Raw genomic sequence first — 13,710 nt, forward strand, 5'->3', positions numbered from 1 at the left:
AAGAGGGGAACTCTCCCGTGGAAAGTCGGCTTTGCAAGAAGCCATGGTGAGGGGCGTCAGGGAGGTGGCAGTTGGGGCACTGGCCATATTCCTAGGGCACGTTTCTTCCCTCGGCTGCAGTAAATGAAGAAATGAAGGATCTGGTCTTGCTTCCCTTCCGAGTCCCAGGCACCCCCGCCCCCCCCAATCAAACTGCTTCCAATGAACCCTCTGATCGAACTGTGGAGGCTACAGTCAAGCAGCCAAAAACGAATAGCAAAGCCAGGGGTGCCTTAGGAATGGGGTGAAGGAGGAACCATCCCCCTATCCTGGGTCTTTGAGACTCATTCCTATCAGGGTTTAAATCCCCGTTCCACTACTCATAAGCAGATGACCTTGTGCAAACTAATTGACCTCTCTGAGCTTCACTTTTCTTAGCTAGAAGAAAAAGTTAGCATTTTTATAAAGTACTGACTCAGTGCCTAACATCGTGTTAAGAGCTTTATACGCATTATCTTATTTACCCTTTACAAGAAGTCTAAAGTAGGTACTATTATTCTTTCCATTTTACAGATGAGAGATGGGAGGCAGTATTGGAAATTTACCCATACAGACACGGCTGCTAGGTGGGGCAGGTGTTTATAGAACCAAGTGTGCACTTTTGGCCACAAAGGGAAGAGGGTGATCAAACTGACCTTACGATGTGGTGTTAGTATAAAGGAGGCAGGAATCCGTGAGTATCGAACACAGAGAAGGCATTCAAGAAATGTGTCTTACTTTCTGCTATATCTTGGGTCATTTTGCCATTACAACGAGACCCATTGTAACTAATGTTTAATTGAGCTCTTGATGTGTGCCAGGCGCAAATTTTATCAAGTGTGTATAATATTTTCCCATTTTGCAGATGAAGACATTGAGGCTCAGAGAGCTGGAGTAACATGCAGCTGCTAAGTGGTAGAAAGGTGTGACCTGAACCTGGGCCATGACACCTAACACTTGCGCATCGCATCATTCCAGCTCACAGCAGGACAAATATCAGCTCCAGGCACCAGGAAAGACTGGGGATGTTTATTCATCTAGATATTCTTCCCGCATTTGCCTAATCCCCTTTCTGAGAAACCTCTTTGGCTTTCTTTTCTGCATTATATCAGAACGGCAGAGCCACCCAGCTCAAAGGTCATCTGGTCTGGTTCTTGTATAGATACTGACCTTGAGCCTCACGTAGGTGAAATGACTTGCCCAAGGTCATGATGACCAATGATTAGCTAAGCCAGGATTTGAAGCTTGGTCTCCTAACTTTTTGTCTGGTGCTCTCTCTACGGTCCTCTTCCATCTCTTTAAAGAACAAAGGATTCTGAGGCCTACGTGCAATGCAATGCCTTATCAGAGAACATGAGGGGACCTCAGCGAAGCCTCCTTCTCTCAGCCATTTAAGATTTTTATTACTACTATTTGCAAGGTAAGGGATGAGCAAAAATAACCTGTTTATAAACTAGTCAACAAAATGGGTATCATGATCCTTCCCAATCCTAACTTCATTACATCGGGTTTCTATGACAAATTGCTTCTACTGCAGGAGCTCATTCACAACAAGAAACTAAAATCACCATTTTTCTAATTCTACCTGGTCCAAGGATGCCATGGTCGATACAGACATGGCTCCCTCCTGCACAGAAACTGGGCAATATTTCAGGAGTGAGGAATGAGTTAGAGAAATAAGGATGCTGAGCAAATCCTGCATGTAATTCTCATGTCAATTTGGTCATTTGTTCAGCAAAGCCAAATTAGGCACACGGGGAGACTGCTAGTGTTCTTTTCAATGTTTAATTTCTGACATGGTTCTCTCAAGGATTTTTTTTTCTGACTCAGAAATAAAAAATCTTGTATGAGCAAATTGGGCTTGATCTTTCTCTTAACTGGTTTTTAGTTAAGTGGATTTTACATGCCTAACCTGAAACATTTTAGAGTTGATTCTAATGGAAAGAAACATTGCATTAAAAAATTAGTTCTTTCTCTCAGAGCCTGATGACACAGGAGGAAATAAAAACCCGGAAATCCGGTAGTCCTGGTCCTCTGATATGTTTAACATAACAGGGTCAGCTTCTTACTGAAAGATTATCTGGTAGAAGAAAAAAAGGATACTTTGTTTTTGGAATGCAAGCCACCTGTATTGTAAAAGAAGAACTACATTTTCATCTTCAATTAGATAAATGACACAATTAGACTTATTTTGAGTTTGTGACAATTTACTTAATAGAACTAATTTCAGGGGTTTTATGTGACACTCAAGTCCCACACATTTCTTTCCTGCTAAAGGTACACATTTCTCTCAACAGGTAGCAACATGGTAACTACTGTGGCACTTTTGGCTTATACAAAGCACTGTGATGACAGCAGAAAGACACTCCACATTGTTCATTATTAACCGCCCTCCCCTCTTTGGCTTGTGCTCCACTCCTCCCCCCGCCCCCAAACAATCTCTAAAAGATCCCAATTCTGGTATAATCCAATTCACCTCCAGGTGGGGGTTGGTGTCTCCTCTGATCCCAGCCAGGGAAGAGAGATTCTCCCTGTCCTGCATGTTTAGAGCTCAAGAAAGGTGAACCTGTTTGTGAAATCCCCCCACTCGTTTTTTACTACTTAGTTCTTTTAGACTTAAGTTTCTAAATTGTGTCCCTTCTGGTCTTATCTGGTTTCAGCTAATCTTTACTTTAATACAGGACACTAATGAGGTAGGTATTTTATTATCCCTATTTGTCAGATAAAGCAACTGAGGCTTGTTGCAGATACAGAACACGCCCAAGGTGGAGAGTTGCCAGTTGTTGTTTTTAAAACTGTTAAATTTGGCATCCCAATCCCATAGTTAGGACTAATTCTCAGAGACCTCACTGTCCTTCTGCAGCCCCAGGAATAACCTCCTAACTAGTGTCCTCAGATCCTCTGAGCTTCGCTCCAGAACTGTCAGAAAGAAATGCCCAGGGGAACCAGAGTTGGGTCTAACCTCTGAACTTCTCTTGTTCTCTACCCAGAATGTTATTTGCATTCTGCTTCTGGTCCAACAGAAACAGAATGCAAGCCACATATGTCATTTAAAATTTTCTAGTAATCACATTAGTAAGTAAAAACAAATTTAATACTATGTTTTTTAACCCTATATCCAAAATATTATCAGTTCAGTATGCATTCAACATAACAACTGTTAATGAGGTATTATACACTTTTTTTTGCACTATGTCTCCCAAATCTGGTGTTTTACCCTTAGAGCTTATCTCAATACAGACGCTAAATTTTCAGTGGTTAAAGTGAAACGTGGTCCTTCCAAAATAATAAAAGTATATTAAATAGATAAATGTTTTCTACTGCTTCAGTTTTAAAATTTAAATTAATTACAGTGAAAATAAAGTGAAAGATCAGTTCTTTAGTCACACTGACCAAGTTTCAACTACTCAGTAGCCATATGTGGCTGCTAGACAGAGTAGTTCTAGACTACTGTGGCTTTGCAGGGTTCTCCTAGGCTCCTCTCCTCTGTGCTCACAGGATATTTTGTACCCACATCTATCACAGCATTTATGGCCTTATTTTGTCTGTGTTTATCTTTGAGAGAGAGAAAGAGAGACAGAGACAGAGACAGAGAGAGAGAGAGAGAGAGAGAGAGTGTGTGTGTGTGTGTGTGTGTGTGTGTGTGTGCATGCCAGGTGGGGTGGGAAGGACAGAGAGTAAGGGGGCAGAGGATCCCAAGCAGGCTCTGTGCTGACAGCAGAGAGCCCAGTGCGGGGCTTGAACTCACGAACCATGAGATCATGACCTGAGCTGGTTGGATGCTCAACCGACTGAGCCACTCAGGCCCTCAGCGTTTATGACTTTAAATGGTAATTACTTACTTATTGATCATCCTACCTGCTCCCTGCTGGGAGCACCTTCATGGGCGAGAGTGAGTCTTCATCTCCTTTTTTTGGAATTTGCCCCAGCAAGTGGCATCAGGCCTAAACACAATGGCATTCAATAAATATTTTCTAAATGAAAGAATGGTTTGGAATTCAGTTTAAAAACTCCTAATTAGTTGGGTCTTATGGTGTGCCAGGCTAAGAGCAATAACGGTAATAGTAATAAGCAATTTGTATGGAATTCTGACGTTGTGCCAGGTTCTCAATTCCTACCTGCTCTAGAGACATTTCTCTTGATCACTACCCCCTGCCCCCAGGCACCTTTGAGGGCGGAACCATTATTCCCATTTTCCAGATGAGAAAAAGGAGGCTTAGAGAGATTAAATAATGTGCCCACTCCCACACAGCTGCTAAGTGCCAGAGCCAGACATGTGCAGAAGCATCTTCACCCCTTGGCAGGGCTTCCCTCACCTCAGTCTTCAATGACCATGGTCATGACTTTTACTAAAGCTGAGAGCCACTTGTACTGGCACATCCTTGCCACATTTAAAAAGCAGTCCCCCTTTTTAAAACTCTAATCCATTCAGCCTCATCCCAAAATAGTATCTGTGAAATAAAACGCTTGCTGTATTAGTTATAAGGCTTTGTGATACATTCAAGTAAACATAACTATTGAAGTAAAACAGCAAGGCCACATACCACACAAGGTCATACCCTGTAGGTTCTACCAGTGGTATGCCTACCATACTTGGGGAAATGTGAACTTGTAACTTCTGTCTTTCTGTCCCCATAGGCCAAGCATTATTTCTGTGTTTTCTGCCCTCAGTGGCAGTCTAACAAGGGAGGAGCAGTAGAGGAACAGGCTGGAAGGAAGGTTTCCCCATGCCTACCTCATATTTCTAGTATAAAAGCAAAACACAAGACCTAACCTCCCACCCCTCCGCCTTGTGGGTTTTTCTTCACTTCTTCAGGGCCAGAGGACAAACACTGCTTCAGGGAGGCTACATCCATGGAATCAGTCCTTGCTGCTGAGGATTTCCTATCTTATGCTAGGTAATGCCAAGAGAGTCTGGAGTCTGTTAGAATCCAAGAGCCCCATCCTCCCCACCTGCCTTTTCCCCAGCCCTGTGGGGGAGGGGCTCCATAGTCCATACCACCACAGTTGTGTTCTTGGGCATTGCAATTTCTACTTACTTCATAAATTCACCAGCAATCATTATACCTCAGATACTGCAAACCCTAAATGCAATTTTCAGTAAGAATAACAGCCTACACTAATATAGTGCTGACTGTATGCTAGCCACTTTTCTAAAAACTTTAAATATGTAGACATGAAATTGTCATTTCTGATAGATCAACTGTGATAGAGTATCAGTAGTTTTACATGGTCCATCTTAAATAAATTAATCACTTAATACAACAGCTCTAAAGACAAATGCTTTTATTATACCCATTTAGAGCTGAAGAAAGTATGGGAGAGAGATTAAGTAACTTGCTCAAGGTCATTCTGTCAATAACAGTAGAGTGGGGCTTTGAACTTGGGGACTCTGGCTCAGAGCTCTGAACTCCAATGCTTTCTGCCACTTACAGTACAAGTATCATAAAAAGAATGCTGTCTTGTACCTAAAGGCTGGAGTCTGTATTTCAGACATATTGGGTAAAGCATACTTAAAAAATTTTTTTTTAACATTTATTTATTATTTAGAGACAGGGGAGAGGCAGAGAGAAGGGGAGACACAGAATCCAAAGCAGGCTCCATGCTCTGAGCTGTCAGCACAGAGCCCAATATGGGGCTTGAACTCACAAACTGCAAGATAATGACCTGAGCTGAAATTGGATGTAAGCATCCAACTGAGCCACCCAGACGCCCCTTGGATAAAACATACTTTTGCGGAAACAACAGAACATGGTAGTTAGAGTAGCTTTGGAATCAGACAGACCTGGCTTCAAATCCAGGTCTAGGCCCTGGACCTTAGTATCTGTGAGGCTCTGGGAAAGTGTGCTTTTTAATTTTTGATCTTGTGGACCCTCAGTTCCCTGATCTGCAAAGTGGGGGTGTTAAAAGTCCCTGGTTCACAGTGGGGTTGCCACGCTAAATGAAACAAGGCAGGCAAAGCACTTAGCTCAGCTTGACACAGCGTGAAGAGCTCAGCCAGCAACAGTTGTGCCACGGACTGGTCAGAAATAACATTGTTCGCCTGGAAAAAGGTATCTTTCAGATTCCAAACAGCTAGGTTTCAAGCAAGTAGTCCATTCCTAAATTGGAGATGGCCTGCCTTCTGAATGAAAACTACAGAATCCTGTGCAGGAAAACTGGAATCATGTCCTCCAGACTCATTTTACAGAAGAGGTTACAGAGACCTAGAGGGGTTAAGTACCTCGGCAGGGAGGCCAGGCATCATTTTTGAGAACCACAGATCCCTGATCTCATTCGCTTCCACCTTACTGCGCTGACTTGAAGCTGTCCTTCTGGAGTGATGCTTTAAAGAGGAGTCTCAGACCTGCTGACCTGAATCACATATTTCATGCACGTGTGGTATCATTGGCAGCACTAAGCAGTGTTTGGGAGGTGCAGTTGGGGTAGGAATGGGAATTCTTAATGATTTCCACCAACCTTCTCCAAAGCAACCACAAATATACAGCTTCTAAGTAAAACCTGTGTGTTTCCTATGCAAATGTAGCTTCAAGAAAAGGCCTCAAGCCTCCCTTTCTCTACTCGGATCGCCACCTCAAATCCTCTCCTATGTTAATATTTTGGAGAACCGCTGCATAAAAACACATTAAATGGCAATATTTTCTGAATTTAACCTGATATCTGCAAATTCAGGGTGCTCATGTGATGAGCCGTAACAGGACAAAGGCTTGTGTCGTGTGGGAGAACTCTGTTAATAAGCATTTCCTAATCTGCTATTCTGTGCCTGGTGCTGAGCTAGGCTCTGGGGGTGCAGGGATGACTAAGACAAAGCTGTCCTCAAAAAACTTAGTCCTGGCCAGTCCTGACCAGCAGAATCGGAATTCTTTGAGAACTTATTAGAAATGCAAATTATTGGGCCTCATTCCAGACCAGCAAATCAGAAACTCCAGCAGGTGCGGGACCCAGGTATCTGTGGATTGAGGGACCTGTGGGTGTTTCTGATGAACTCTCAGGCCTGTGACCCACTGGAAGTGTGTGAAGCAAGGCTGATGGCAATTAGGGAAAGGTAACATGAAGGGAAGGAACAAGCTCCCCTTGTCTGTTTCCAGGAAGGTGGAGAAGGTGAGAGAGCCCCAAACCCTCCCTCCAGGTGCACTAGGTCTCTGCCTACAGGGGCAGGATGTCAGAAACAGTCTGGAAGAAGCAATATAGAAAAGAGACATTCAAGCCAGGGTGGAAAGATGGAAAAAAATGCCAGACCCAGACTTGGGCCAAAGCAAAATGGTCAAGCAGGTAAAGTTTCTTCTTAGCATGTCTGCTCCCCTTTCAGTATCTGCTCTGTGTCTGTTCTGCCTGTCCAAGACGGACAGTTATCAGACAGACTCACTGTCACTTCCAAACTCAGCCGTGCCACTTGTATGAATGCTTTCCCATCACGTTGGAAGTTTCCTGGACTCCCCTCCAATTCTCTCAGAACTGTGCTTTCCAAACTATCAACCACTTCCAGAGAACTTAAAAAAATCTGTTGGAACTAGGTATGTGAACTCATCCACAGCTCTCCCAAGCGCTCACATTTTCTACCATTAATGGATGTGCAATTACAGAGGAGATTAATGATTTAAGTCAAACATATAAACTCTAAAGGTAGAGATTTTAGGCATGATGCCAATTAGGGCAAGGGAGATATTTTTAGGGAGAAGGTATTGTAGACAGTGGCTCTGAGATGGCAAGAAGGGAAGGTTTCCCCCTCTACTCTGGTTAGCCTTGGCCATGGAGGTGCTGACCAGGTGCAGATGGGCCTTGGGGGATCTCTGGTCTGTTTGCCAGAAAGACTGCAACCCCTTCCCTGCTATCAGGCACAGAGCCACCCAAAGCTAATGATCCACTGCGGTAGTTGTGGTGGGGCATCTTATTGTAAATACCTGTCCGTAAGCACTCCCATGGAAAGTCCATTTTTGTATAGTCCATGAGGCTGAACTCAGGAGTTTGAGCTATGTATTAGTTTAGGAATATTAGGGATTAGCTTGACTTGGCTTAAGCATAAAAGGGAAATTATTGGACGGCTGTTAAGACAGCTCATGAAAGTGAAGGAGTAGCTGGGCAGTCAAGCCCTGTCTTTATTCTCTGGCTTTCTCCATGAGATGGAGACAATGGTCATAAAGAATACCAGAATCATAACCCCATGCCCTTGGGCCACCAAAGAGAAGAGAGCTTTATTTTTCCAAATTCACGTATAGGCATCTTAGGCAAGGACTCTGGTTGTCTTGGTTGGGGGTCACTGGCCTTCCTTGGGCCAGTCACTGTAAGATGACACTGTGAACTCTGTCTGGGTGCCAGGTCGGACCCAGATAAGACATGAAGAGTGTTGAGTATAGACCTGGCCACCAAGTAAAGTTGCCAGATTCAGCAAATAAAAATACAAGATACCAGTTAAATTGGAATTTCCCATGCAATATTCCGGGCATACTTATACTAAAAGCATTATTTTTTTGTTTGTCTGAAACTCAAATTCAACTGGGCATCCTATGTTGAATCTGCCAACCCTATCACCAAGGGAACTGATGTGAGTCATTCAGGTTTCCCATGTTGTATCTACAACAAGTTGTTTAAAACCTTGAAGAAGTACAGAGTTCTTTCTAGAGGAAACCAGTGTCCATGCCTGGAGGTACCCCTGAGCCCATTCTCCATGATGGGTTGGCTGTCTGACCAGAAGGGAATCTGTATCAGGCATCTACACTTTCCACAAAGTTTCACAACTGCCTGGCTGTCTTATGTAAAGCACATGGGTTACTCTTTTTATCAATCATACTGATCCTTTGGTGGGACTTCAGGAATTCATCAGAAAATTCAGCTAGGATCAAATTGTGAGTCTACTCTTGCCAAAGCTCCTAGAGCAATCTGATATTGACAGTGTCAGCGTGAGACTAACTAGCTGGTGGGTACCCATCTCTCAGGCTGGGTGTTGGTTTCCTCCTCTTGGGAGGCTGACCACAACCAGTTTGTAAGGTTGGCTGCTCCTTAGTCTCAGCTAAACATTTGGAACCTAAAGATCTCTGCAAGCTCCATTTTCACCAACGGCGTTGATCTCTATAAATATTTACTAAACTTGCTCTGTAGTCAAGGCACAGCCATTTTTTCTTTTCCTCTGGAAGGAAGTTTATTACAGAAAGTAATAGGTGATGTCTTCTTACTACCCCATAAATCTGCTATAGTACCTGTGTGCTGAACTTCTTAGACAGCAAGAACAAACAGTTGTTGCTGAAACATTCCACACAGAGGAAAACAATAAAACCAGAAGCAAAAGCAAAACAACAAACAAAACTTATACAGAGATTTTTTTTCTCTGTTAGAATATTTAACACAAGGTCAAGCTGCCCAAAGCTGAAGTTCTATTATATTTCCTAAAGTAGGAAAACCAAACAGTTCAATTTTTCTTTAGACAACACTTTCTTATTCTAGTGATCAGCAGTGAATTTTTCAGCACCAAGTATCCAAGAAATAACCCTGAGCTATGGGGTGCATACCCAAGCTCGGATTTAGGACACACAAAGCCAGTCCAGGGGCAAGGTCAGTTCTAGACAAGATGTGGAACTAAGTAACTTTTGCTTTGTGTTCTCCAATCTGTTAACAGAAGTGATGGTTGGTGCCTGAGAAACTCTGGGTAAATTATATGATAGTTTTAGTGAAGTAAAAAGCCAGTTTCGTGGCCTCTCAGCAGCCTATTTAGATTTAAGAAGAAGACTGTATTTCTTTTTTTCTGAGAAAGCCCCATGCACTTAGGATAAACTCCTTAATGAAGTGCCAATGATCTCAGAGTTGACCTTCAATGTCCTTTCCACACAGCCTGTGCTGCATACCATGGTCAGGAGCCAACTTTCATCAGGTGAGGGTGACTTGGTTCTCTGTAGGCTTTCTGGGAAATGTGCTTCAGGGTCATCTCCTAGGTGTGTGTGTGTGTGTGTGTGTGTGTGTGTGTGTGTGTGTGTGTGCGCGCGCGCGCGTGTGTGTGTGTGTGCATGCGCGTGCACGTAAGTGTCTATGTGTGGTGTGGGTAATTTTCTGGCAGGTGTACATGTGACCACTTTGTCCATGGGAGGGATTATTATTTTAATAAGTTGCTTTAACTAGTTAATTTTTGCTGAGATAGTCCTTTTCTATACTCCGAATTTGATATCCTTATTTTTTATATAGAAACTGGAAAGCTGATTGACCCTTGCATGGATACTGAGTGGTTCTATTTGGGTATGCTGCTGTATATCCTTGAAGGGCAATGACTAAGTTTGTCTGGTTCACTATTGTACACCCAGAACCTAGCACAGTAAAAAGTCTTTATTCAGTGCCTTCCTTTGCTGAGCACTGTGCTAAAGGTTATTTAAGAATTATCTCATTTAGGGGTGCCTGGGTGGTTTTATCGGTTAAGTGTCTGACTTCAGCTCAGATCATGGTCTCATAGTTCATGAGTTCTAGCCCCATGTTGGGCTCTGTGCTGACAGCACAGAGCCTGGAGCCTGCTTCAGGTTCGGTGTCTCCCTCTTGCTCTCTGCCCCTCCCTCACTCATGCTCTTTCTCTCTCAAAAATGAATAAACATTAAAAAAAATTAAAAGAACTATCTCATTTAATCTTTACAAAAGCCCTATAAGACAACACTATTATTGTGCCCACTTTACAAGGAGGAAACTGAGTCACAGGGAGGCTAAGAATCTTGCTGTGCTCATGTAGCTAGTAAGTAGAAAAACTGGGATTTGATCCTGAGCAGTCCGGATTCTGGAGCCCGTTCTCTTACCTTGTACCAGAAAACAATTGTTTTATAAATACATGAATAAGTGGATGACTAGTAAACCTAAGATTAAAGTGCTTGGTGACAAAACTGTGGTCTGACCCTTAGTTGTCAGGCCCAGAATTCACATAAAATTCTCAAAAAGTACTGTCCATTTCTGCATTTCTCCTTCTGACTCAAGTCTGTGACCTTCTAGATCCTCTGCTGCTCACTCTGATTCCACCCTCCAGAATGTGTGTCATTCTTACAGTTCTATTACATGAGCTCCCTGTTCTGGGATTGCTGACTGCTGATCCCCATGCCAGTGGATAAATGTTTAGGGGGACACCGCTTCTGAGTGCTATTTGCACTTTCAGAGTGGCCCTCAACATTCAAAGGAACTGTAGGCCAAGCCTCCTGATGTAAGGACAAAGTTCCTTGTTAGTGTAGCTACCCCTCCCCCCCCAGACCCAGAAGAGGCCCGCCTAATTTCACACCTTGAAAAGAACAAAGAAATAGAAAAGATCCAAACTGCAATCATTCTCCAGATCACTGAACAGATCACTCTGATTTAGAAGTTGTTGTTTTTTCCTCAGGTCACCCATCCACTCCCAGCACAGCCTGGGAGGGGAGGATCACACCCTCTGAGCTGAGATGGCAGCTGTCTCAAACAGGGAGATCAAATCCCAACCTCAAGACCCACTGGCAAATTAAGCCCTTCTTGCCGGGTAATGCTACTCATTGTGGAAGTTACGTTAACTTATGGGTGGTCTCTTCACGTTCAGAACTTTGCCTCCATCTTTTCATGTGTGATTTATACAAGCAAATCTTGAATGGTGGAGTTTCTGGCATTCCACAGGACATGTGCTTCTCTAAATCTATACCAAAAAGGCAGCCTACTTGATCTACAAATATGTTTGCTCTTTGTAACACAAGCCTAGTCAGTAGACAAGAGAACATGGAAGAAAAATCTACCCATATTCTACTCCGCTCCAATCAAACCACATACACCCAATACTTGGGGCTTCTTTTTACCACATCGATTCCAATTTTCAATTCCTGTTGGAGATACCTAGTGTTCTCACTATCGCATCATCTGTCGATGTCCACTATCCAAAGGAACAATTATCTAACACCAAAACACAGGGAATGTACAAAAACACAAAAAAAGAGAAAGATTCTACTTTCCAAACCAATTTCCAGGAACTGCTACTAAAGACAAGTATCAAACACTTTTCTACTTTAATCATTTTCAAAACTTTTAATGAATCTGCTCTTTTAAACAAATAATGCCATTAGCATGGATGCTATGCAAATGAAATGCAGGGCCTGCTTTTGTTTGGCTTCCTTGAAATTGTTTCAGAAACCTGATCACATCAAATATTTTTCAGTTTATGCAAAACAGAACCTCTCAATACATTTTTTTTGAAGAGTATGTAGTTTTTCATTTGCATGTTGGTCCCAAGTGGTAAATTTACACTTTGAATGTAGGATTAACAAATTTCCATGTCTGAACTGCATTTTGAAACTTAATCATACAGAAGTTACTTTCGTATGCCAAGAGCCTTAAGAATCTGAAACTGAATGACCTTAAAGGTACCTGGATGCAGGAGTTCAGCACACAGGTGGCACCGGGGACACTTGTGTCCCACAGGAACACCATTTTTGCAGTTACCTATTACATACAGTGTTCTCTCAAAAACTAATCTGTGGTCATCTTGGAAAATGCAGGAACGAGCATACACTGCCTGCAGTTAAAAAACCATTCAGATCCTGGGATCCACAGATCTGCATCCAAAACCCCTTTTTCAAACTGCTCTTTCTCAGTTTGGCAAGCAGGCCGGCCGGTGCCACTCTCTCACTGTCAATGAACAACATTATGGCTTGAGAGAGCTATGCATGATCACACTTACTGTAGCATCAACTATTTTTTTCTTAATTGTCCTGAGATCCTAGAAAGGAAACAAGCGTCTGTGCTGACAGAGGAGCTCAGCGTGAACTCTCATTTTTCACATGGAGCTAATTAAAAACTGAAATTAGTTAAATATGGAAATGACACTTGCAAGCACTTTAGTAGAATTCTGGCAAAATCCCTCTGGAGTGCTGTGACATTACCTGCTGCTTCGAAACTCCCCAACTGAATTTCACAGTTAAAAGGCTGAGCAAAGGGAAAGTTATTATTGAGATTTCGGATTCAGAATGTGTCTGTAAAACTCCAAATTAAATTTCACGGCTGGCCCTTGAGTGGTTGGCAATATATAACGCAGGCCAATAGAGTGGGCTGCTAACAATGTCCCTGCAAGCAGGCGCTCCAATTACCCCTCTTTAGGTATGGTACTGTGGGTGGCACAGTGCGACAATCAGAAGGTTAACGGATATATTTCTCTTGGAATCTGTCTCAAGGCGCTTCATACACGCACTGATTTCAACCCAAGAAAGAGGCTGTACTCATGCATGGTAGTATGATGGGTCCAATTGTGAAAACTGAGCAGGGTTTCTTAGGGGTAACAAGACACACTTTTTACATATGAATTCTCATAGGTTGGTCTATCTATAAACGTATAGGTATATGTATACATAAATGCATATAAATGTGCATGTACATATATGTATGTACATGTCCACACACACACACATATATATGTATGTATGTATGTGTGTATATATATATATAGTATATATATATATCTCCTTCTGTATATGTATGTCTAATAGGCATTTCCCAGTTTTTATTCACAATTGTGATACCTTATCTTGAAGCAGGGAGATCAAACAGCTTCAGTCTTAGGGGAAAGTGAGAATAAATAGCCTTTCCAAATGGGCAATGATGAAGAGGGGCCTTCCAGAGTAGGTAGGAAAAGCACCATCCAGGAGGTCAAGTCCCCGTTAACAGGCAAAAGCAGTAGCATTTGCTCAAGGGCAAATTACGGTGTTTGTCTACATCTGCATACAATTT

At 42.6% G+C, this 13,710-nt stretch overlaps 1 protein-coding gene and 1 long non-coding RNA gene across 5 annotated transcripts in view; one reads left to right on the forward strand and one right to left on the reverse strand.

Annotated features, from left to right (window-relative positions):
* TENM2 (teneurin transmembrane protein 2) overlaps window positions 1-13,710 on the reverse strand; it is a 938,525-nt gene that overhangs the window by 226,124 nt on the left and 698,691 nt on the right. The gene's annotated exons all lie outside the window — the stretch shown is intronic.
* LOC122224912 overlaps window positions 1-13,710 on the forward strand; it is a 28,156-nt gene that overhangs the window by 4,397 nt on the left and 10,049 nt on the right. For both annotated transcript variants that reach the window (XR_006205012.1, XR_006205016.1), the window contains exons 2-4: window positions 884-941; window positions 1,323-1,438; window positions 11,351-11,482. This is a non-coding gene — a long non-coding RNA (uncharacterized LOC122224912). The remainder of the gene's footprint in view (window positions 1-883; window positions 942-1,322; window positions 1,439-11,350; window positions 11,483-13,710) is intronic.

This window comes from Panthera leo, chromosome A1 (assembly GCF_018350215.1).
Source record: "Panthera leo isolate Ple1 chromosome A1, P.leo_Ple1_pat1.1, whole genome shotgun sequence".
NCBI classification, from domain to species: domain Eukaryota; kingdom Metazoa; phylum Chordata; class Mammalia; order Carnivora; family Felidae; genus Panthera; species Panthera leo.